We start from the raw sequence: 24,378 nt of genomic DNA on the forward strand, positions 1-24,378 counted from the left end.
ACATGTCTGAAGATGCTATAAAGCTAAGGCTTTTCCCATTCTCTCTGAAGGATAAAGCTAAGTGTTGGTTGAATTCTCTACCACCAGGTTCTATCACCAAATGGGAAGAACTTTCTCAAAAGTTTCTTACTAAATTCTTCCCTATGGCGAAGATAACTACAATCAGGAATGCTCTTACTCAATTTGTGCAACAATCGGGAGAATCTTTGTGTGATGTTTGGGATCACTACAAGGAGATGCTTAGGAAGTGTCCTCACCATGGGATGCCTGACTGTATAATTATTAACTGCTTTTATAATGGCTTGGGAGCACAGTCTAGACCCATGCTTGATGCAGCATCAGGTGGAGCCTTATGGGCTAAGAGCTACGATGAAGCTTATGAGTTGATTGAACTGATGGCTGTTAATGAATACCATAACCCTTCTCAGAGACTACCCTAAGGCAAGGTAGCAGGAATTCTGGAGGTTGATGCAGCTACTGCTATAGCTGCTCAGCTTAAGGCTTTGACGATGAAGGTGGATTCTTTGGCTAATTATGGAGTTAATCAAATCACTAGTGTTTATGAGCTTTATGCTGGTGCACATGATACGGAGCAGTGTGCTATTTCTAGTGAATCAGCTCAGTTCATGAGCAACTTTCAGAGGTCATAGCAACCAGTTCCAGCAACCTATCATCCCAACAACCGCAATCATCCTAACTTCAGCTGGAGCAAAACTCAGAATGCGGTGCAACAGCCTTGTCAGCAGTATGCATCAAAGCAATTCAACCCTCCTGGTTTTCAGCAACCGCAATATGCACCAAGACAACAACTTCAACTTTAACAATCTAATGAAAAATCTGAATTGGAGGAGTTAAGGCTCATATGCAAAAGCCAAGCGGTTAAGGCAATGCCAATGCCTTGCTAAATCAACAACCTAGTACACTCCCTAGTGACACGGAAGTTACAGGCAAGAAGGAAGCAAAAGAGCATGTTAAGGCAATTATATTGAGGTCTGGGAAGGTTGCACACCCCAAAAAATCTCAAGTTCCAGAATCTGAAGATGTGGCTAAAGAAGATGTGCAGAAGGAAGCAGAAGTAGAACCAAGGAAGAAAAATGTGAAACACACTCCTCCTGATGCTAATACAGGGGAGAAACAGGTCTATCCTCCACCTTATTTTTCTAAGAGGCTGCAGAAGCAAAAGTTGGATAAGCAGTTTGCTAAGTTTCTGGAGGTGTTCAAGAAACTTCATATCAACATACCTTTTGCTGAAGCTCTTGAACATATGCCTAGCTATCCGAAGTTTATGAAAGGTATTCTCTCTCAGAAAGTAATGCTCGATGACTTAGAGACCGTTGCTCTTACGGAGGAATGCAGTGCTGTGCCGCAACAGAAGTTGCCTCTGAAGCTTAAAGATCCTGGAAGCTTCACTATTCCTTACACCATCAAAAACTTGTCATTCGACAAGTATTTATGTGATTTGGGAGCTAGCATCAATCTGATGCCTTTGTCTGTCTTCAAGAAGTTGGATTTATCTGATCCAAAGCCTACTTATATGTCCGTGCAGTTGGCCAATCGCTCTATTACATATCTATGAGGCATTGTGGAGGATGTCTTGGTCAAGGTGGACAAACTCATCTTTCCTGCTGAATTTGTAATTCTTGATTTCGAGGAGGATAAAGAGATTCCCATAATCATGGGAAGACCATTCTTGGGTACTGGTCGAACCTTGATTGATGTGCGGAAGGGTGAGCTCACTATGCGAGTATTAGATCAGGATGTGACTTTTAATATATTTAATGCCATGAAATTTCCTACTGATAATGAGGAGTGCTTAAAAGTGGAATTGGTCGATTCTGTGGTTACTTCAGAACTTGATCAAATGCTAATGTCTGATGCCTTAGAGAAAGTCTTTTCAGGAAATTCAGATAGTGAAGATGATGAAGGTGACGAGCAGTTGCAGTATTTAAATGCTTCTCCTTGGAAGCGAAGGCTGGATATGTCTTTTGAATCTCTTGAAATGTCAGAACTCAAAAATGATGAGGGGCGTCTCAAGCCGTCTATTGAGGAAGCTCCTACACTTGAGTTTAAACCATTTCCTGAACACTTAAGGTATGTTTTTTTAGGTGATGCATCTACTTTACCTGTTATTATTGCAACTGATCTTTCATGTAGTGATGAGGAAAAGCTCTTGAGAATTCTGAGAGAGTTCAAATCAGAAATTGGATGGACTATATCAGATATCAAGAGAATCAGCCCGTCTTATTACATGCATAAAATTCTGCTAGAGGAAGGAAGCAAGCCGACTGTTGAGCAACAAAGAAGGCTAAATCCGATAATGAAAGAGGTTGTGAAGAAGGAAATTCTCAAGTGGCTATATACAGGGATCATCTATCATATTTCTGACAGTTCTTGGGTGAGTCCAATTCAGTGTATGCCGAAGAAAGGAGGTAGCATTGTTGTCGCTAATGAGAAGAATGAGCTCATTCCTACTCGAATAGTCACGGGGTGGAGAGTTTGCATGGATTACAGGAAGCTAAACAAGGACACGAGGAAAGATCACTTCCCTCTTCCTTTCATTGATCAGATGCTTGACAGGTTGGATGGGCATGAATACTACTGTCTTTTGGATGGCTATTCGGGTTATAATCAGATTTGCATCACTCCGAAAGATCAGGAAAAGACTAAATTCATATGTCTGTTTGGTACTTTTGCCTTCAGAAGAGTTTCTTTTGGGTTATGTTGTAATAACCCCAATTTTTGGAATTTTTTAAACCCTTATGAATAGTGATTTTGCTGATTATGCTGAATAAGAAAAATTTTCATGCCACACTTTGTAGGGGTTCTTTTATTGTTATTTTGAGATCTTATTAGTACTCTATATGGTATATAAGTGTATGTAAAGATCATCAGAATCCAAATTCGAACACTTTGATTTTTCCCGAAAATCCACAAAATACCAAAAGAATTGAGTATAAGGTAACATGATTAAAAGGATTTAAATTCAAGGATTATAAGAGAGGAACATAAAAGGAATATAAAATATTGAGAAAGGTTTAAGAGAACCCACGTAATAAGATCTCAGATATGATCCCTCAAACGACGAATGAAAATAAAAGATAAGCGAGCCGTATAACAGATCAGCGGTCATTAGCCAAGTAATTAAGGGATTAATCAAAAAGGTAGTGGATGATGATGTCATCACATGACACAAGCTTGCTTGCATGAGCATAACAAAGGAGTTTTGTTTATTGGATGATTTTGGGCCATACAAAATTAACCATTGTAAAAAGGTTAAAACAAATTTCAAGACAAAAAGAAGAATCAACCAAGCAAATAACATAAATCAAAAAGAGAAGAGTTGACTTTGCAAGAAGAAGCTCTCGGCCAAAATAAACACAGAAACTTCAAACTACCATATCTCCTTCAATACTCACTCAAATGTTGTGTTCTATAGCTCTTTGGAAAGGTATTGAGATGGCCTAAAACTATTGTTCACAAGTCTCATCCAAATAAGCATGGTAAGACCCTCATTTTTATAGTTCTTTCAATCGGACTTTTAGAAACTTTAAAGCCTAACTTTATGTTCTTGATTTCTTTGGAAAGATCAAGCTTGTAGGAGGCTCCATAAGGCTTCCTAGAAACTTAACACCTCCCAAGGAAGGTATAAACTTCAAACCCTAGCCTTTACTTTGATTATTAGTTAGTTTGATGGTTGGTTTTCTAAATGAGAAGCATGATTAGTGCTTATTAGTAGTTGATTTGAATTTGGAGTGATTTGGTGAATGAATCTTGTTATAGATAATAGAACTTGATTGTGGTTGGTTGAGATGAAGAATCTGGAGAATAAGGACTGATATAGTATTATTTAGTTGAGGTTTTGATGTGTTAATAATTGTGGGTTGTTTGGTGAGGTTTTGGTGTAGTGAGAAACTTGGAAAACTCGTAAACATAGCCGTCGTAATGCCCGTTTTCCTTAGACTGTTGTACATGAATCTCGGACCAGATAACTCACCGACAAATCTGTAACATTACCATGATTAGCTAGAGCGTGTCGTAAGCTTCATTTTGATATGTGGTTCGCTTGGTTCTGATGTACGGTTTAGGAGAAACGGCCGTTTTAAGTAACGGCGTTTCGCGAACGAACCTTTACCCCTCGCCTTACTTTGAAACCTTGGTTAAGGCCCTTAAATGACTAATTGGAGTATAAAACAATTATGTAAAGTGGATTAGACAGTTGGGAGGGTACTCGCGAAAGAATCGCCTTAAAACCCTTAATGGTTAAATTATTAAAAATGGTGGAGCCGAGGGTACTCAAGCGACTTAAGTGAATCGTTAAGCGCAAAAGCGAGCGTTAGAGTCTAGTTGGTTAAAGTGTAGATTTTTAAGCGACCTTGGTTTAATTCCAACTTATATGTTGTTTATAGGTTACCAGGCTCGTCCCAGGCCTTTTACCACCCTCAGTCGCTCAGGCAAGTTTTCTACCCGTTATACTGTTGTTGTGATGTATATATGTATATGCATTATCTTGTGATAAGTGCATGATTGTTATTAGCAAATCTTGCGATATATTGGAGCATTCTGATATGGTATATATGCATGTCTGTTTCGTAATCATGATATCTAATTATTGATTCAATTGCTTATAAGTTGCATAATACCTATGCTAGAGATAAGAAGTAGTTGCGTATACCCTTAGTATAGGGGACCCAAAGGTGAACATATTTTCTAAACCGGGAGACGATGTTCCCGAGTATATTATATATTTATATTTATATATACATATAAATAGTTTTCAAAACTATTATTCGAATAAGGTTTATTCGATAACTTTATTTCACTTAATGAATATTATTTTGAATGTTCATTCGAGGACTTATGACTCCGCTTATTTTATTAAATAATATTCTTTATTTTATTAAAGAATAATGTGTCGATAATCAAACTTACTTTTGATTATTCAAATAAAGATAGTACTTTCGTATAAGTATATCTTTGGTTATTTAATATTCATTTAAAGTATAAGTTTTAAAACTTCTACTTCAATTATTTTTATAAAGATTATTCTTTATGGGAATATTATTTAAATAATAATATTCAGATATTTTCTAATATATTGGGACTGATTTATTTTATTAAATCAGCATTACTCCAAACATTCTTTAAAATGTTTTCGAGTCTTCAAAATGATTTTAAAAGTTAGGGCGGATCCCAAAACTCATTTATATTTAAGATCCTCCTTTCGAAGGGGATTTAAATACTCGCTCAAAACCTGAGGGATCCGGCTCTGTGGTGTGTTTTATATTCGCAACAAGGTTGCTATTTTGATAAAAGAGATTTGATTACTTACCCAACACTCGGGAAGTAAAATTCTTGGAACAAGTTAATCCAATAGCAGGCATCGCCTGGGAAATATCGGTAAGTTTTCCTTTCCAACTAGATACGACTTCTTGGTAGAGCCGTATCAACAAGTTTCTACTTGGGGGAAGGGGGGACAAGCTTTACGTTTCAGAGTCATGGATTTCATCTGAATTAGGAGTGGCGTAAGTGGTCGAGTGGCGCCGGCCCAGCCTTATTATATTGGCCCAAATGGCCTGGAAGTTCCGCTAAGACGGTCCATTCCTTAGGAGTCCAGGGTTCGGTTGACAAGTAAATCCGACTGTTCTCCTCTACATGTAGAAAATGGTGGGGTTGCACTACTACGACTGATCATCGTAAGTGGTCTTCCTGGCGCGACAAACTCCCGTAATGAGTTCATCATCCAGTTGGATATTTCTACAACACTACCCAGAGCACTTCGATAGAAAGGCTATGGCTGGGCGATTGTTGAGTGTTGGCAGGGTCGAGTTTTCAAAATGATGTTTCCATCAAATGAAGAATCTCGTAACTTCATTTCTTTTGAATGATATTTCAAAGATTGATTCTATACAAGTTATGCCTTGTAGCTTCATATATGTGATGAACTATTTATACCTTGAACGGTGGTAGTTCAAGTAGTATTCGGAAATGATATAAGTATATTGGAGTATCTTGTAACTTCATCTTTTCAACTTATATCTAGTAAATGATTATCTTATGCATGACAAAGATTTTCACAAAAATGTTGAGACAAGGTTAGATATATGAGATCACCTTGCAACGATATTTTTATACAGTTATCAACTGGAACTCTGTGTATATTATGCATGGAAGAGGACTTCCAAGATTTTGAAAAGTATATATATATATATATATATATATATATATACTGAATATTTTGCGACTTGGTCGCGATAAGATATCAAACTTGGTTCATTTTTTTACTTGACCAAGACTTTCATGAGTACTATGAGAATGCTCATATATTGTTAATCATTATACATATTATTTCGGTGAGCTTGTTGCTCACCCTTGCTTTCTTCTTTCATCACACAACATCAGATAGACAAGATGAACAGGACCAAGCTCCCAATTCGCGAGCGGATAGGAAACGTTCTGCAGTTTCCTATAGGCGTTGACGTCGCTGTAGCTGAGGTAGGAACTACCAATAGGCTAGGCTTTCAACTTTTGATATACCAGACTTATGTATCTTTATCAATTTTAATAATGGCAAAGAAATGTAAATTTATTCAGAAACCCTTTTAAGGTGTAATGGCATATAATTGTGGAATAAATTGACTCGTGTTATTTTTGGATATTCATCTCTGAGACTATAACTTGTGGTGTGTGTGTGTTTATTGTGGGGTCACAGTACAGAGTGGTTGATTGTTTATTAAGATTGGGTGTTATTAAGGGAAATAGAACTCGTGACAACCCGGATCCCCGACCCCGGATTTGGGGGTGTTACAGAAATGGTATCAGAGCCAAGTGTTATAAACCTCAGAGATGATGTGACGTTAAAATAATAAGTTCACTAAGATAATAAGAACTCTTGCCAAGTTCATGGTCGGACTACCTAACGTAGTACTGACAGTTAAAACCCTTATGGGAACCCTTATAAATATCGTGATAAAAGCGTAGCTCGTTATCGTATATGGTAGCAGGACTCCGAACCCTAAGGTTGAGGACCAACAACGCGATGATGTTTTATTAGTTATTGGAGATCAGATTGTGGATCTGATAGAGCGTCCTAACACAGGACCGGCTGATGTTCATATTGAGGATGTAGAGGTTGAGGATGTTGTCCTAGAAGGGATTATTGCTGAGAAGGATTCCGTGGAGGATCCTGACAAGAATGAATAAAGGACCACTGAGGAATTGATGACCATGGTTAGGGCGACTACCAGAGGTAGGATTGGCGGGTCACTACCGGAGGTTCGTTCAAGTTTATAAAGATAGTAGCCCCTTTAATGCGGCATACTCGTAAGACTGAGAAGTTCGAATGGACAGAGAAATGCGAGAACAGCTTTTAAGAACTAAAGAAAAGGTTGGTGACGGCCCCTATGTTGGCATTGCCGGATGGAAAAAGGAGATTTTGTGATGTGTAGTGACGCTTCGCATAAGGAATTAGGGTGCTTCTTATACAGCACAGTAAGGTAATCGCGTACGCGTCAAGACAATTAAGGGAATATAAAATTCGATATCCCCACCCATGAGCTTGGGCTCGTGGCAATAGTTTTTCCCTAAAGATTGGAGGCACTACTTGTATGGAGAGAAGTGCAAGATTTACACAAACCATAGGAGCTCTAGTACATTTTTACGTAGAAAGAGCTCAACATACGCCAGAAGAGGTGGTTAGAGCTAATCAAGAATTATGATTGGGAGATTCTTTATCATCCAGGGAAAGCCAAAATGGTGGCTAATGCCCTTAGTATAAAGGAGACTCAAGATGAAAATGTCTGTGGGAGAGTTGATAAGAGATTTTGAGAAAATGGAAATAGAAGTGAAGGTAACCGGAGCCGGTACCGAAAAGCTGTTTGAGATTGCAATACAGCCCGAATTATTGGAGAAGATCATATTGTGCCAAAAAAAAAGTGATGAATAGAAGCAGAGAACCAATGACTGGAGAAGAGATTAATACCTAGAAAGATGATGAGGGAATAATGAGGTATCCCTACAGAATTTGGGTTCCAAATGTTCAAGAGCTTAAGGACTAGATCTTAGATGAAAGTCATAGTTCGAGGAATAAGATTTGGGGCAAACCCTGAATGTGATAGTCAGGGAGGACGCCATCAAGGTAGAAGGAACCCATAACATAATGAAGTGGAAAATGAGGATTTAAAACATGTAGGATGACCCCGATTATGGGGAGGATGAGAAAACATTTCATACTGAGAAAACAGAAGTCGAGCAAGATAGGTAGAACCAGGACGGCACTCCTATGGGGCAATTCATGGACCTGCCTAAACAAAACTTATACTTTTATTCCGAACCACCACCTTGAGAAAACAATGCGGTAGGAAATTCTTTCATGACCTTTAAGTCGCTAAGCTCTCAGAGTTCCAAGGAACAGGTTGACCCAGTCGAGGCAAGAGCCTGGCTAAAGGAAATATAGGAATCATTTGAGATTCTAAATGATTGACGAATCACAAAAGACTGTTTTTGTCACTTACCCTCCTAAGAGAGAGGCCACCCGTTGGTGAAAGGCCAAGAAAGGCACGGAGCCAGAGGTTATAATAAATTGATTAAAGTTCAGACAATTGTTTTTGGGAAAGTACTTCCCAAGGTTATGGAGGTAGTGTAAAAGCTTTAGAGCCAGAACAAAAGCGGACGAGTATGATGAATTATAAACCTAAGTTGTAAAAGTTGTCAAGATTCGTTCTGAGGACACGAATCCAGAATGACGGGATGTTTGAAATTAATGCTTATGTTGTGTTAGTTCATGTAATCGTTGTAATAGAAATGAAAATAAAAGACTGAAAAGGGAAGGAGTATAAAGGGATATAAAGGAAATAGAGTTGATAAGTGATATGGGAGTTAGGTATGGGAAACCCTAAGAAACCCTTGCAATAAATATAGAGAAGTGTGTCATCATCAGCGCAATGGTGACTGATCATGAGATAAATTCAAGGTTTGAAGGCGTAAGCGATACGTATAATTAATTCCCTTGAAGTTGACAGTATTCGATAAAAAATTTGAGATAGATCGATTGATTAATAAGGAAACACGGATGGACTGAGGAGACAAGAAAGTAAGAAATTAGGAAAATTGGATGAAGGAAGTGACCTTCAAGAATGTGAAGTGTAAGACTGGGGGCATCATACCCAGAAAGGGAGACGCCATGTATGAAAGATATCCCAATATTGAGATGACTGTTGAGATAAACAATAAAAGTAAATGAGGATTTAGTAAACAGAAGTTCATTTTGAACACGACCAATATCTTCCAGAACATCCATGTTGTCATTACCAAATTAGGAACGAAAAGCGGGTAACCATTTTTATCTTTTGAAGGCCATATGGGTTAACCTCAATTTGAATAAGGATACTATTGTGAAATTGGTATAGACTATCGAGGTGAGAATGATTGAATAAGATAATCTATCAAGGATCTATGACTTGATTTATCCATGAAAGGATGCAAGTACCTTTTAAAGGTGGAATTAAGGATAAAACCTCAATAACTTGAGATGAATCCTAAGGGAATGCATAAAGGTTGGCATTTCGCCCTTAATAGGGATAGCATGAGTTTTGACAGTATGAATTGGAAAGGATTAAGGTAACAAGAACATTTAAGGATCAGTGGAGAAATTTTTCAGAAGTATATAGACAATGATTCTGGTATTAGTAAATGGTATCTTGACATGCCCTGTGCCTAGGGTGTACCTGATGAAGGATTTAAGGATAACCTTAGAGGTTTTACAAGGAGAAAGGTAATATTCAAAGTTCTCAAGAATAGAATTTTGATGAAGGAAATATGACGTAAATATAATAATGCCAGGTGGGGCACGTGTTGAACCATAAGAAAGTATAGATCGATCCAATGAGGGTCGAGATTGGTGAAAACAAGAATGACCCAAGATAAGAGACGTCCTAAGTATGATCGAGAGTCAGTCATGGAAATGTTCACATCTAAAGACTAAGGCAATGACTTATGGAAAAATGGTGATTTTTTTTCTCAACAGGACTTAAGAGAAGCATTTTCACATAAGCAGTGATTGAAATGAGGTAGAAAATTTAGTTGGAGGTGGTTAAAATGACATTGATTGTAAGGAAATTTTGCTATCAGGAAAGGCCAAAGAGGTGGCCAACACTTTAAGTGTAAGAGGATAATTATCGGCGCTCGTGCCAGAGGAATACAGTGATAATGGTTAATTCTGTGAAGGTTGTATTATGGTGTGAAAGATTGACATTCCTTCTGATGACTGTGCGGTACTCAACCTTAATAGTAGTTTGGTAAAGATTTAATTCATGTAATCGCCGTGAGCGGGCTTTCTATCTTAGAAGGTCCTATCTTGAGATAAGCCAGGAGCATGTTACGAAAGGACTAAATGAACCTTTGATCTTCATGTCTCCCAGTAAGAAATACGGTTAATAATGGTATTAGCCTGCTATCGTTGCTTTGATTGAAACTCTTCTGCAATTTTATCTGCTTCATGTCATGTATGTACGTCAGGATCAGAAATGTTCTTCACGAATCATGAATGGTGATTATGTTACCCCCTTAGAAGGATTCGATATGATATGAATGGACTCCGTATGGTTAGCTATTAAAACTTCATGAAAAACGAATGACTACAGTAGGTCAACGGTGGGCCATAGTAATGCAGGAATGATTCTGCGAGTAATGAGCCGATTACTTACAACCGTGAGAGTTGTATTGGAATGGATGTTGAGAGTGAGTACCACTAATCGGGTCATGGTGGTGTATAAGTTATCATTGATAGGCTAATTAAGTCGATTATCTACCTATTGAATACTTATTCCTTCTTACCAATAGAGAGTCGTATTGCTATACGAGGAAGGTTGTGGTACAAGCATAGAATTCTAGTAACAATGATGTCTAGAATGAAATCCCTTATTTGAGTTTCGATGTCGAGGGAGTTTCAAAGGTGAGTGTTTATGAGCTCGAGCAAGAGCATGGGTCCGTAGAATGATGGACGGAATAGCAAAAAAATCTTTAAGCACGTGAAATGCGATGCTATAATACTTGATGTTGATATATATACATATATGTTTTGTTCTCCTATGACAAACCTCTATAGTTCAGAGGTAGACTCCAAGCCAGATATTTTGTGGCAGTATATTTTTTTCATATATACAATTCTCTTCAATTCGTTCTTTTCTTTTCATTTTGTATAAGCTGAGAAGAACAACCCTTCCAGAAGGGGAGGTATTTCCGAATGACTATATATGTGTGATAGAAGCCTAGTAGGATACCACATCTTATTTAATTGCTTGTCAAGTACTAAAGGCTGGCCACCTTCTGTACTAACTATGCAATAGAACAAGTGTTCATGATCATAGTGATTTCTCAATAAATTCTTTTACTTCAATACAAAGGACCAAGCTTTCGAAGATGGAGGCAGCTAGAGATGAAGTGGTACCAAGTATGGTGGTATTTGGAATGGAAATGCATTCGTGATACTAAGGTTGACGCATTTATTAAAAGGTTATAAAACTCTAGCGAGTAAAGGTATATCTAGAATAGTATTCTGTACGGAAAATAGTAACGCTTATGAACCAGAAAAGAAGGAGTATTGAGAAGTAAAAGCTATAATGCTAGAAGCTATAATGAGAGTCTGTGCAATAGACTTGAAAGAATTTAGAATGATCACTTAACGTGGATTGAGTTTTCTTACGACAATAGATCATATGTCATTATCGAGATGTCGCCTTATGAGATCCTTGAGGGAAGATAATGTCGATCTCCCTTATGTTAGGATGAAGTTGCAGAGCGCAAGATGCTCGGACCAGCAGTGGTCCAAAGGACCAGGGATATAATAGATCTAATCAGAAGACGGCTGGTAATAGCCCAAGATGGACATAAGAAGTATATTGATTTGACACGAAAGGATAAAGAATAAGAAGTAGGGGACCTAGTGTTGTTATAGGTATTCCCTTGGAAAGGATGGATGAGGTTCGGAAAGAAAGGAAAGCTAAGCCCATGAGTTGTTGGACCCTTGGATATATTAAGACGTATTGGGAAGTTAGCATATGAGCTAGCCCTACCCCTGAACATGTAGCAAGTTCATAACGTGTTCCACGTATCAATGTTAAGGGAGTGTAATCCGGATGCCAGACAAATAGGGGCGTATGAGCGCATAGACATGCAACCAGATGTAACCTATATGGAGCAACCAGAAAGGGTTATAGATCGAAAAGGAACAAGTGCTTTGGAGAAGGGTTATCAAACTAGTTAGAGTTTGATGGTAGAACCACAATATAGGAAAATTTACTTGAGAGTTAGAAAGTGCAATGCTAAGAGAGCATCCCTATTCATTTTCTATCCGATTCCGGGACGGAATCCTTTTAAGGAGAGGAGACTGTAATAACCCCAATTTTTGGAATTTTTGAAACCCTTATGAATGGTGATTTTGCTGATTATGCTGAATAAGAAAAATTTTCATGCCACACTTTGTAGAGGTTCTTTTATTGTTATTCTGAAATCTTATTAGTACTCTATATGGTATATAAGTGTATGTAAAGATCGTCAGAATCCAAATTCGAACACTTTGATTTTTCCCGAAAATCCACAAGATACCAAAAGAATTGAGTATAAGGTAACATGATTAAAAGGATTTAAATTCAAGGATTATAAGAGAGGAACATAAAAGGAATATAAAATATTGAGAAAGGTTTAAGAGAACCCACGTAATAAGATCTCAGATATGATCCCTCAAATGACGAATGAAAATAAAAGATAAGCGAGCCGTATAACAGATCAGCGGTCATTAGCCAAGTAATTAAGGGATTAATCAAAAAGGTAGTGGATGATGATGTCATCACATGACACAAGCTTGCTTGCATAAGCATAACAAAGGAGTTTTGTTTATTGGATGATTTTCGGCCATACAAAATTAACCATTGTAAAAAGGTTAAAACAAATTTCAAGACAAAAAGAAGAATCAACCAAGCAAATAACATAAATCAAAAAGAGAAGAGTTGACTTTGCAAGAAGAAGCTCTCGGCCAAAATAAACACAGAAACTTCAAACTACCATATATCCTTCAATACTCACTCAAATGTTGTGTTCTATAGCTCTTTGGAAAGGTATTGAGATGGCCTAAAACTATTGTTCACAAGTCTCATCCAAATAAGCATGGTAAGACCCTCATTTTTATAGTTCTTTCAATCGGACTTTTAGAAACTTTAAAGCCTAACTTTATGTTCTTGATTTCTTTGGAAAGATCAAGCTTGTAGGAGGCTCCATAAGGCTTCCTAGAAACTTAACACCTCCCAAGGAAGGTATAAACTTCAAACCCTAGCCTTTACTTTGATTATTAGTTAGTTTGATGGTTGGTTTTCTAAATGAAAAGCATGATCTGTGATTATTAGTAGTTGATTTGAATTTGGAGTGATTTGGTGAATGAATCTTGTTATAGATAATAGAACTTGATTGTGGTTGGTTGAGATGAAGAATCTGGAGAATAAGGACTGATATAGTATTATTTAGTTGAGGTTTTGATGTGTTAATAATTGTGGGTTGTTTGGTGAGGTTTTGGTGTAGTGAGAAACTTGGAAAACTCGTAAACATAGCCGTCGTAATGCCCATTTTCCTTAGACTGTTGTACATGAATCTCGGACCAGATAACTCACTGACCAATCTGTAACATTACCATGATTAGCTAGAGCATGTCGTAAGCTTCATTTTGATATGTATTTCGCTTGGTTCTGATGTACGGTTTAGGAGAAACGGCCGTTTTAAGTAACGGCGTTTCACGAATGAACCTTTACCCCTCACCTTACTTTGAAACCTTGGTTAAGGCCCTTAAATGACTAATTGGAGTATAAAACAATTATGTAAAGTGGATTAGGCAGTTGGGAGGGTACTCGCGAAAGAATCGCCTTAAAACCCTTAATGGTTAAATTATTAAAAATGGTGGAGCCGAGGGTACTCGAGCAACTTAAGTGAATCGTTAAGCGCAAAAGCGAGCGTTAGAGTCTAGTTGGTTAAAGTGTAGATTCTTAAGCGATCTTGGTTTAATTCCAACTTATATGTTGTTTATAGGTTACCAGGCTCGTCCCAGGCCTTTTACCACCCTCAGTCGCTCAGGCAAGTTTTCTACCCGTTATACTGTTGTTGTGATGTATATATGTATATGCATTATCTTGTGATAAGTGCATGATTGTTTTTAGCAAATCTTGCGATATATTGGAGCATTCTGATATGGTATATATGCATGTCTGTTTCGTAATCATGATATCTAATTATTGATTCAATTGCTTATAAGTTGCATAATACCTATGCTAGAGATAAGAAGTAGTTATGTATACCCTTAGTATATGGGACCCAAAGGTGAACATATTTTCTAAACCGGGAGACGATGTTCCCGAGTATATTATATATATATAAATAGTTTTCAAAACTATTATTCGAATAAGGTTTATTCGATAACTTTATTTCACTTAATAAATATTATTTTGAATATTCATTCGAGGACTTATGACTCCGCTTATTTTATTAAATAATATTCTTTATTTTATTAAAGAATAATGTGTCGATAATCAAACTTACTTTTGACTATTCAAATAAAGATAGTACTTTCGTATAAGTATATCTTTGGTTATTTAATATTCATTTAAAGTATAAGTTTTAAAACTTCTACTTCAATTATTTTTATAAAGATTATTCTTTATGGGAATATTATTTAAATAATAATATTCAGATATTTTCTAATATATTGGGACTGATTTATTTTATTAAATCAGCATTACTCCAAACATCCTTTAAAATGTTTTCGAGTCTTCAAAATGATTTTAAAAGTTAGGGCGGATCCCAAAACTCATTTTTATATTTAAGATCCTCTTTTCGAAGGGGATTTAAATACTCGCTCAAAACCTGAGGGATCCGGCTCTGTGGTGTGTTTTATATTCGCAACAAGGTTGCTATTTTGATAAAAGAGTTTTTGATTACTTACCCAACACTCGGGAAGTAAAATTCTTGGAACAAGTTAATCCATTAACAGGCATCGCCTGGGAAATATCGGTGAGTTTTCCTTTCCAACTAGATACGACTTTTTGGTGGAGCCGTATCAACAAGTTTCTACTTGGGGAAAGGGGGGACAAGCTTTACGTTTCAGAGTCATGGATTTCATCTGAACTAGGAGTGGCGTAAGTGGTCGAGTGGCGCCGGCCCAGCCTTATTATATTGGCCCAAATGGCCTGGAAGTTCCGCTAATACGGTCCATTCCTTAGGAGTCCAGGGTTCGGTTGACAAGTAAATCCGACTGTTCTCCTCTACATGTAGAAAATGGTGGGGTTGCACTACTACGACTGATCATCGTAAGTGGTCTTCCTAGAGCGACAAACTCCCGTAATGAGTTCATCATCCAGTTGGATATTTCTGCAACACTACCCAGAGCACTTCGATAGAAAGGCTACGGCTGGGCGATTGTTGAGTGTTGGCAGGGTCGAGTTTTCAAAATGATGTTTCCATCAAATGAAGTATCTCGTAACTTCATTTCTTTTAAATGATATTTTAAAGATTGATTCTATACAAGTTATGCCTTGTAGCTTAATATATGTGATGAACTATTTATACCTTGAACGGTGGTAGTTCAAGTAGTATTCGGAAATGATATAAGTATATTGGAGTATCTTGTAACTTCATCTTTTCAACTTATATCTAGTAAATGATTATCTTATGCATGACAAAGATTTTCACAAAAATTTTGAGATAAGGTTAGATATATGAGATAACCTTGCAATGATATGTTCATACAGTTATCAACTGGAACTCGGTGTATATTATGCATGGAAGAGGACTTCCAAGATTTTGAAAAATATATATATATACACTGAATATTTTGCGACTTGGTCGCGATAAGATATCAAACTTGGTTCATTTTTTTACTTGACCAAGACTTTCATGATTACTATGAGAATGCTCATATATTGTTAATCATTATACATATTATTTCAGTGAGCTTGTTGCTCACCCTTGCTTTCTTCTTTCATCACACAATATCAGATAGACAAGATGAACAGGACCAAGCTCCCAATTCGCGAGCGGATAGGAAACGTTCTGCAGTTTCCTATAGGCGTTGACGTCGCTGTAGCTGAGGTAGGAACTACCAATAGGCTAGGCTTTCAACTTTTGATGTACCAGACTTATGTATCTTTATCAATTGTAATAATGGCAAAGAAATGTAAATTTATTCAGAAACCCTTTTAGGGTGTAATGGCATATAATTGTGGAATAAATTGACTCGTGTTATTTTTGGATATTCATCTCTGAGACTATAACTTGTGGTGTGTGTGTGTTTATTGTGGGGTCACAGTACAGAGTAGTTGATTGTTTATTCAGATTGGGTGTTATTAAGGGAAATGGAACTCGTGACAACCCCGATCCCGGATTTGGGACTGTTACATATGTGGTACACCTGCCACATTTTCAGAGATGCATGATGGCTATCTTCTCTGACATGATTGATGATGGCTATCTTCTCTGACATGATTGGTCAGAATATGGTAGTGTTCATGGATGATTTTTCTGTGTTCGGGGATTCTTTTGACGATTGCTTGCAAAATCCTGGCGCAGTTCTTAAAAGGTGTGTTGAGACCAATCTGGTTCTCAACTGAGAGAAATGTCACTTTATGGTGCAACAGGGCATCATTCTTGGGCACAAGGTCTCTAGTAAAGGTCTTGAGGTGGAAAAAGCCAAGGTGGGGATCATTGAAAACCTTCCCCCACCCATTTTTGTTAAAGGAATTCGCAGCTTTCTTGGTCATGCGGGTTTTTATAGACGGTTCATCAAAGACTTCTCTAAAATCTCTAAACCGTTGTGCAATTTATTGGAGAAAGATGTCCTTTCAAGTTTGACGATGAGTGTCTAGCTGCTTTTGAGGGCTTTAAGAAGAGTTTGATTACGGCACCTGTCATAACTACACCTGATTGAAATGAGCCTTTTCAAATGATGTGCGATACAAGTGACTATGTAGTTAGAGCAGTTCTTGGGAAAAGGAAGAACAATATATTTCATGTGGTCTACTATACTAGTAATACCCTCAATGGTGCTCAACTGAACTATACTATTACTGAGAAGGAACTCTAGCCATTGTCTACGGTTTTGAAAAGTTTTGTTCTTATTTGCTTGGGACGAAAGTGACAATTTTCACTGATCACGTTGCTATTCTCTATCTCATCTCGAAGAAGGACTCAAAGCCTAGATTGATTTGGTGGGTTCTTTTACTTCAGGAGTTTGAGTTGGAGATCAATGATAGAATAGGTACTGAGAATCAAGTCGTTGATCTTCTCTCTCGTTTAGAAGATCCAAGTACGACTTCACAGGATAAAACATTGATAAATGAGTCTTTTCTCGATGAGCAGTTGTTTGGGGTGCAAGAGGAAGAACCATGGTTCGTAGACATTGTGAACTACCTTGTGAGCAATATTATGCCTCCAGACTTGTCTTCTGCTCAAAGGAAAAAAGTTTCTTCACGAGGTGAAGTGATACATTGTTAAGCGGCATTTATGACACTTTATAATTCTCTATTAAGCTTTGAATTGGTGTATTTGTACTCAAGTTATTGGTATTTTAATGTGTTTTCTAGTGTTTTTGCATTTCAGGCATTAATCTGAGAATCAGGTGAATTAGCATTGATTTGATGCTAATATGGTGTTAGGTTGGTGTCTAAGAAATAAAGCTTGCGAAGACCGGCTCAAATCTGCAAGAAAAAAAAGAAGCCAAAGTTTTGGCAGAAGCCCAGCGCACCCGCGCTGATCAAGCGGGCGGCCGCGCGGCCGCGCCCGAACTTCAGAGAGCCAGCGCGCCCGCGCTGATCAAGCACGCGGCCGCGCCAGGTCGGGTTTCAAGAATCCTGTTTTGAATAGAAGACTGATTTCTGGACTTCTCTGCTGATCAGGGATGCTATATAAATAACTTTAGGTCGTGTTTAATAAGATATCAATCCAGAGACATATCAAGGAGAGCTATAAGAAGACCGTGTTAGCACGATTCAACAAAGACGAAGAAGATCTTGTTTTTGCTTGTGAATCTTTGTTCTAAGTTGTACTTGGATGCCATTTTTCTTATTTATGAACCTTACTCTTATTTCGTACTTGGTTTTATTTATTCGTTATAAAGACTACATTTATTATACCATGCTTTCATCGGAACCCACGTTGATGATAAGTCCGATTATGGGCTAATCGTTATCGCGAGGTTCTAACGGATTTATTTATGGATTTCTTTAGTTGATTTATTTTGATGCCTTAGTATGTGGTGATTGTATGATAAACTAGTATTGGTTGTGCATATTCGTCTTATGAGCATCGCGAACTTATAAGATAGAGTGTTAATTCTTAATGAAGCGAAAGTAAATTTAAGGATTTAGAACTTGCCATGCTAGTATAGGTTCATGTATTTGTTATGCATGATCCGTAGGTAATTTTAACCATCTTACTTGCCCTATGTAATCAAGATAGATAACTTGTGCTTAAACTGTTATGTTGTCAAATTCTATAGACATATAGGGTCTCAATATAATTGGTGTCTATTCAGCTTCTATCTCTTTTATGGATGTCTGTTAGTATATTATTCGTGCAACAAAAGTTGGCGTTTATCAGTTTCGTGTTATCTAATTAGTGTCATCATCATTGCATGCTAAGGTAAAGAACAATAAGGCTATTGAATGAAGTATTTAATGAAGTTAGAATCCCATGTTTGTCATATATATTAATTCAATCAATTTTATTCTCTTAGTTATAATCGTTAGTTTAATTCTTAGTTATAAATAACCTCAATTTGATATAGTATTAGCATTGAATAATAACCATACATTGTTGCTTAAGTGCATAGATTAATTAGTTAACCAAAGTCAGTCTCTCTGGGAACGAACTAGAAAAGATTCTATATTACTTGCGAACGCGTATACTTGCGTGTATTATTAGCGCATGTTTAGTGACTAACAAGTTTTTGGCGCCGCTGCCGGGGACTGCTGTTGCCCAGTAAAGATACAATTGTTTAAGGGGGGTTGGATACAATTGTATAAATATTTCGAACAAGTAATAAAATTTAACAGCTTTTTATATATCTGATAAAAACTTTTACAAAATCCTCTCAAGAAATACTGATGTTCTTGAGAGCTGCTAGGTCGAATAATCCTCGAGTGTGTTTCAACTAATTGATGACCTAAACTGTGTTTATATACTACACAGCTACAACATATTAATCTAACTAAGATATGCATTATCAAAAACTAACTGAAACTGATACATATCTTAAATTAAATAAATAAAGTCCTATAACTCAGACGTAACAGATATCTGCTCCACAATATAAGGAACAGAACAAATCCTCTATTACTGACTGTCTTCAAATACTGATGTCATACAAATGCTGATGGCATACCAAGATCTCCATACTGGAATGACCAATGCCTCCTATGGTTCGAGATTTGATAAGTTTTTTTTTCGTTGTATACCACCCAAGAAGGCTTCTTGATGGACTTATCAACATCATCCTGTTTTGAGATAGAATCTCTTAACCCTGCTGACACAAATTCAACATGCTTGAACCCTTTTGAATAATTGAATACATGGATGTCTTTCCATCTTCTATTCTTCTTGCCGAGAGGATCATAGTTTGAAGATAAATCATCAGTCTTCCCTTCTGCTTTATGACATATCTCCTTCTTTGATTTTAAAACTCTCTGCAAATATTCTTTGCATGCTTGATCAACTTCCCTTCTATCAATCTTTTCTTTTTCATCAGCCTCTGAAATATGAGGAGTGATTACTAGAGAAGGAGTTGACTCATTTAATGCTTTGATCACTTTTTCATCAGAGTTAAAATCAGTTATCAGGTTCACAGCATCAGATCTGCTTTTACCTCAGTATTTATGTCTGCATCATGAGTTACATTCTGATTTGCTGTATCAGCTTGATCAATGTCAGTGGCTGATCTTTTCTTCCTTGGTATAATCAACTCTTCTGGCTTCTGAACTTCTTTATCTTCTTCATTTCCTTGTACAGGAACATAACCTTCTCTGGATAGAAAATTCAGAAAAGTAGAGTTGAATGCAGTCACTTGCCTTGATCCAGAAGTTCTTCCACCTCTTCCTCTTCTTCTTGCTCTTGCAGATCTACCACCTCTTTTTCCTCTTCCTTTAGAAGTGTTAGCTTCAGCTTCAATTTGAGCCAAGAGCTCCTTTTGTTACATAACTGCTTCTTCAGGTGTTAGATCAGGAAATTCTTCAGTTATATACCCAAGAGTACTCCTAGCATTCTTTTGCTCAAACTTCTTGTCTTTGTAGTACAAGACAATCTCTTCACATGTTTCCTTATGTCTATAAGGAAAGAACATCCCTTTAGCTTCTACTAAATTTAAGATTGTAATATCATCATCCTCGGGAGCACCGGCAGTAGTCTTGTGCTTGGCTTTATAAGCACCAGTAGACTTCCTTTGTCCTGAAGGAACATTCTTCTTGAAATGTTGAAGTTGTTGAGCAGTAGAAGCAATTTGAACATCTGTAACTGGATTATTCTTATCACCATCATCATCAATATCTTTATCCTTTATCTGAATAGAATCTGGTGTACATTTTGTAGCAATTATCTTCTCCCCCTTTTTGGCATCAGTATTTGAAAGAAGAGAAAACAGAGCATCCAGTTTGTCACCTATAGAAGAAACCTTATCTTCCAAGGAGGAAAGTCTAGAGGCCATGCTGTCTTGAGATTTAACAACATCTTTGATGGTATTTTTCACACTTTTGATTTCAGCTGAGTTAGGTATGTGAAGCAAAAATCCATCAATTTTCTCTTTGACACCAGCATGAGACTTCTTCATTTCATCAAGTTCAAAGTGAATTCATTTAACAGAAATGGTTGAGGCCTTAAGATGCAACTTCAGATCAGGATTTTGAATTTCATCATAGGCCCGATGAATGTGTTGCAGGCCAACAACAGATGAGATAGAAGTATTTGCAAGTCTCCATTTATAATCCTATTTTGTCTTTCTGAAATGCTCAACATCAGCATTGTAATAAGAAGGATGGTTAGTGAAGTGCGAAGAATAACCAACATTGGACTTCTTAGATGCATCAATTGCAGACTTAAGCTGAGCTGAATCAGAATCATCGTCATCACTATCATTGTCAGAGTCAGAAAAGCCATCAGAAGAATGTGCAGAATCAGGCAGAAGTACCTTGCCTTTATCCAGATTCTTTGCAAGAGATGCATGTGGCTGATGGGATCCTGAAACAGAAATACGGTAACACCTAAATTTCTCTGTTCTTTTTAAGTGATCTCATCACTTCTCACACAATATATTACTTTTAAGAGTAATATTATTCTCACAAAAGAAACTTTATAAGTAAAGAAAAACTTATAAAATTCTTGTCTCAAAACTACCTCTCCTTTTTGCCAGTACAGGAGACTGCCACTCAAAATATTTTTCTTTTTTTTTAAATCTGATATTTTCACACAGTCTCTCAGAAAGGCTCAATCACACATATAGCAAAGAAATAAGAGATGGCTGAGAAGAGTTGTATGCTTGTCATATAAATAGAGGTAACCTCAAATAAGAGACTATTTATAATCATACAAACATGAGAATATATGAGAAGTTAGCAATACCTGAAGGTGATTCCTCAAGTGGAAGTGATGAAAGTGGATGAACAAACAGCACATTAGGATGCTTTTTCAAACTAGCAACTAGTAATGGATCATCAATTGTAGCTAGTGCAGTTGAAGGATGATTCTCAGTAGAAGCTGTTGTATCTTCAGGATTTGATCTGTCAGGAGTATGTGAAAGACCATCATCAGTACTTTGAACTAATGGTTCTTGTGGAGTCTGAGACATGTGAGCTGCTTCAGCAATGCTTGGTAAAGGTTCTTGTGTGCTCTTTTCAAAAATAGGATCATCAATGATTGCATCCACTCGTGACAGTATCTCTTGATGAGTTTTCTTTTCCTGGAGTAGTTGGACAGAGTCAGCAAGAAGATCACTCTGAGCAATATTAACAATGATCTGTGCAGCCTCAGTGTCTACATCTTCCCTTTGAGAAGATGGTTCTTGTGTGACTGGATGTGTTGCAGTTGCTAAATCCCTTTGAGACCTAGGTTCTTGTGTACTCACATCCTTGTCAAGAGGCTGAGTCTTCTTCTTCTTTCTAATATATCCAACTACTTCTTCACTTCTTCTTTTCAACTGGCTTTTTGTAGTTTTCTTGTGTTCAACAGTTGCTTCAATTACTGGAAGCTTGTCAAGCAAAGCACTAGCATCAGTAGTTGGCTCCTTGATTCCAGTAGTGTCAATCAAGTCATCAGGATTTTGATCAATGGACTTCTTGATTTTTTACAGGGACCCTATTGGCATATGATCATCTGATTCAGAATCTTCTTGAATGATCAGTCTTCTTTTCCTAATTGGAAAGCAGTCTTCTTTCTTCTCATTCTCACTCAGTGAGACTTGTTTAGCTTTCTGTCAGATATGACAGATTTCTTAAATAGCCTTTTCTTTGTTACACCTGATGTCTTTTGAGAAACAACAGAGGAGGCTAATTTAGAGGCTTGTTGTGTTTACTGTTTGGAAGAAGAAATAATTGGGTTAGAAACAAGATGGGTGATTTCTTGAGTCTTAGCATTAGAAAATATGACAGAGGTGCCAGCATCAGGATTTGCAGGCACTTGTGTAGGAGTAGGTATATTTCTTAACAGAAATTTCCTGACCTCTCAAGAAAGAAAGGGTGGTCCTGAAAATTTATTATTTTCATCCCTTTTAATATGATCAGTGATTGATTTTTCATAAATTTGAAAAACAGGGGGTAATTCATCATCATCAAACATAGCATTAGGGCATAGAAAATTGAAAATCAGTTACAGAAACCTAGTATACCCTATTACTCCTGAAGCATCTGCTCTTCTAGAAATTATGAACTGTAATTTAGTATTACCATAATCAAAATTACCAGAGTTAAGAAGAGAGTACCCAATTCTCAGAGAAGTGGATGGAAGAGCATCAAAGTTTGTTGTCTTATTCAAGAAACATCTACTGATGAAGTCAAAGAAAAGTTCCACTCTCTTTTCAGTTTGGTCCTGTCCAATTTTCCAATTGTTATGATTTCCCCTTGATAGCCTAACGTCCTGAGCATATCAAACAGCTGCTCAGTGGTATGAGTATCAGGAGCACCATCAAGTGCAGGCAATCTCAAAGCTTGAAGCAGAATGTTAGCATCAACTTCATATCTTTGGTCCTTATACTCAAAGGAAAAACCAGTATATGTTGAATTTACCACTGCTGTGTGCCAGACCTGCATGACAGCCCTGTATGACACCTTAACAGGATTTGTGAGAGCATACCCAATTGGATATAGAAGAAGAAAATCCTGAATATCATGAAAAGATGATGGTAGCTGCTGATGTGTAAGCAGAGCTAAGTAATTGTTAGTACCAAATGTGTTTCCATGAATGATTGTGGTTTGACTGAAGAGTGGTGAAACTTCAGAAGTTTTCATGATGTGAATATCTTCTGAGAGAGAGTAAGTGTGAGATGTGCGTAGTGAAACTAAGTGTATGATGAATTGTGTTACAAAATTTCTTTAGGTTTTATAGCTTCACTATTCAGAAATAGGTTTAACACACTCGTATGAATGAGGTGACTTAGCGAATTTGACTTCGAACGGGAAATAATTACTGAGTAATTCAATTTGACGGTGAAGGAAATTGCGGAAGTAAATACAAAATACATACAGTTATATCAAGACACAACCGTAGAAATTTGTTTATCTGATAATCCACCATTAATCATTAATTAAGTGAGACACTTAATTTCAACAATAAAGCTTATTCAGAAATTGATTAACACTAATAATCTGAATTAGAATGTGCTGACATGTCGTCTGGATTTGAGACCTTTCTTCTGTCAAGATTTGACCAACTCAGGATATGTTGATTCAAATTCAACATTTGTTTGTCAAGGCATCACAAATTATTAGCAACCACAATTTTAATCAAAACATTCATCAAGAAATACAATTCAAGTAGATGAAGTAAAGATTAACAGGCTTCAATGAAAACATTCACATGCATATAATACGACATAAACAAAGACTAAATCTTGCAATCAAAAGAAATTTCATTAATATATCAAAAGAGTACATTTCATGAAATTTGTAGATTACATGCAAAAGATTACAAGATAATCCTAGTCTAAGATGGTGAACATCAATAGCCTTGGTCTAAGAAGGAAGGCTATTGATTAGTTCCTCCTGCTATTGACAACTAGCACTACAAGACGGATGATTCGTTCTTGCTGAAGAAGAGCCTCTCTCCATTCTTCTTCCAAGCGATCAAGATGGAGTTGATAGTTCATCTCAA

General features: G+C 37.0%; 1 non-coding gene across 1 annotated transcript; it reads right to left on the minus strand.

Moving 5' to 3' along the window:
• Window positions 1-158: 158 nt before the first annotated feature.
• LOC141687635 (small nucleolar RNA R71) lies at window positions 159-265 on the minus strand. Its single transcript, XR_012561125.1, has one exon. It is a non-coding gene; the product is annotated as a small nucleolar RNA R71 (small nucleolar RNA).
• Window positions 266-24,378: the final 24,113 nt, after the last annotated feature.

This window comes from Apium graveolens, chromosome 9 (genome assembly GCF_009905375.1).
Source record: "Apium graveolens cultivar Ventura chromosome 9, ASM990537v1, whole genome shotgun sequence".
Taxonomy (NCBI): domain Eukaryota; kingdom Viridiplantae; phylum Streptophyta; class Magnoliopsida; order Apiales; family Apiaceae; genus Apium; species Apium graveolens.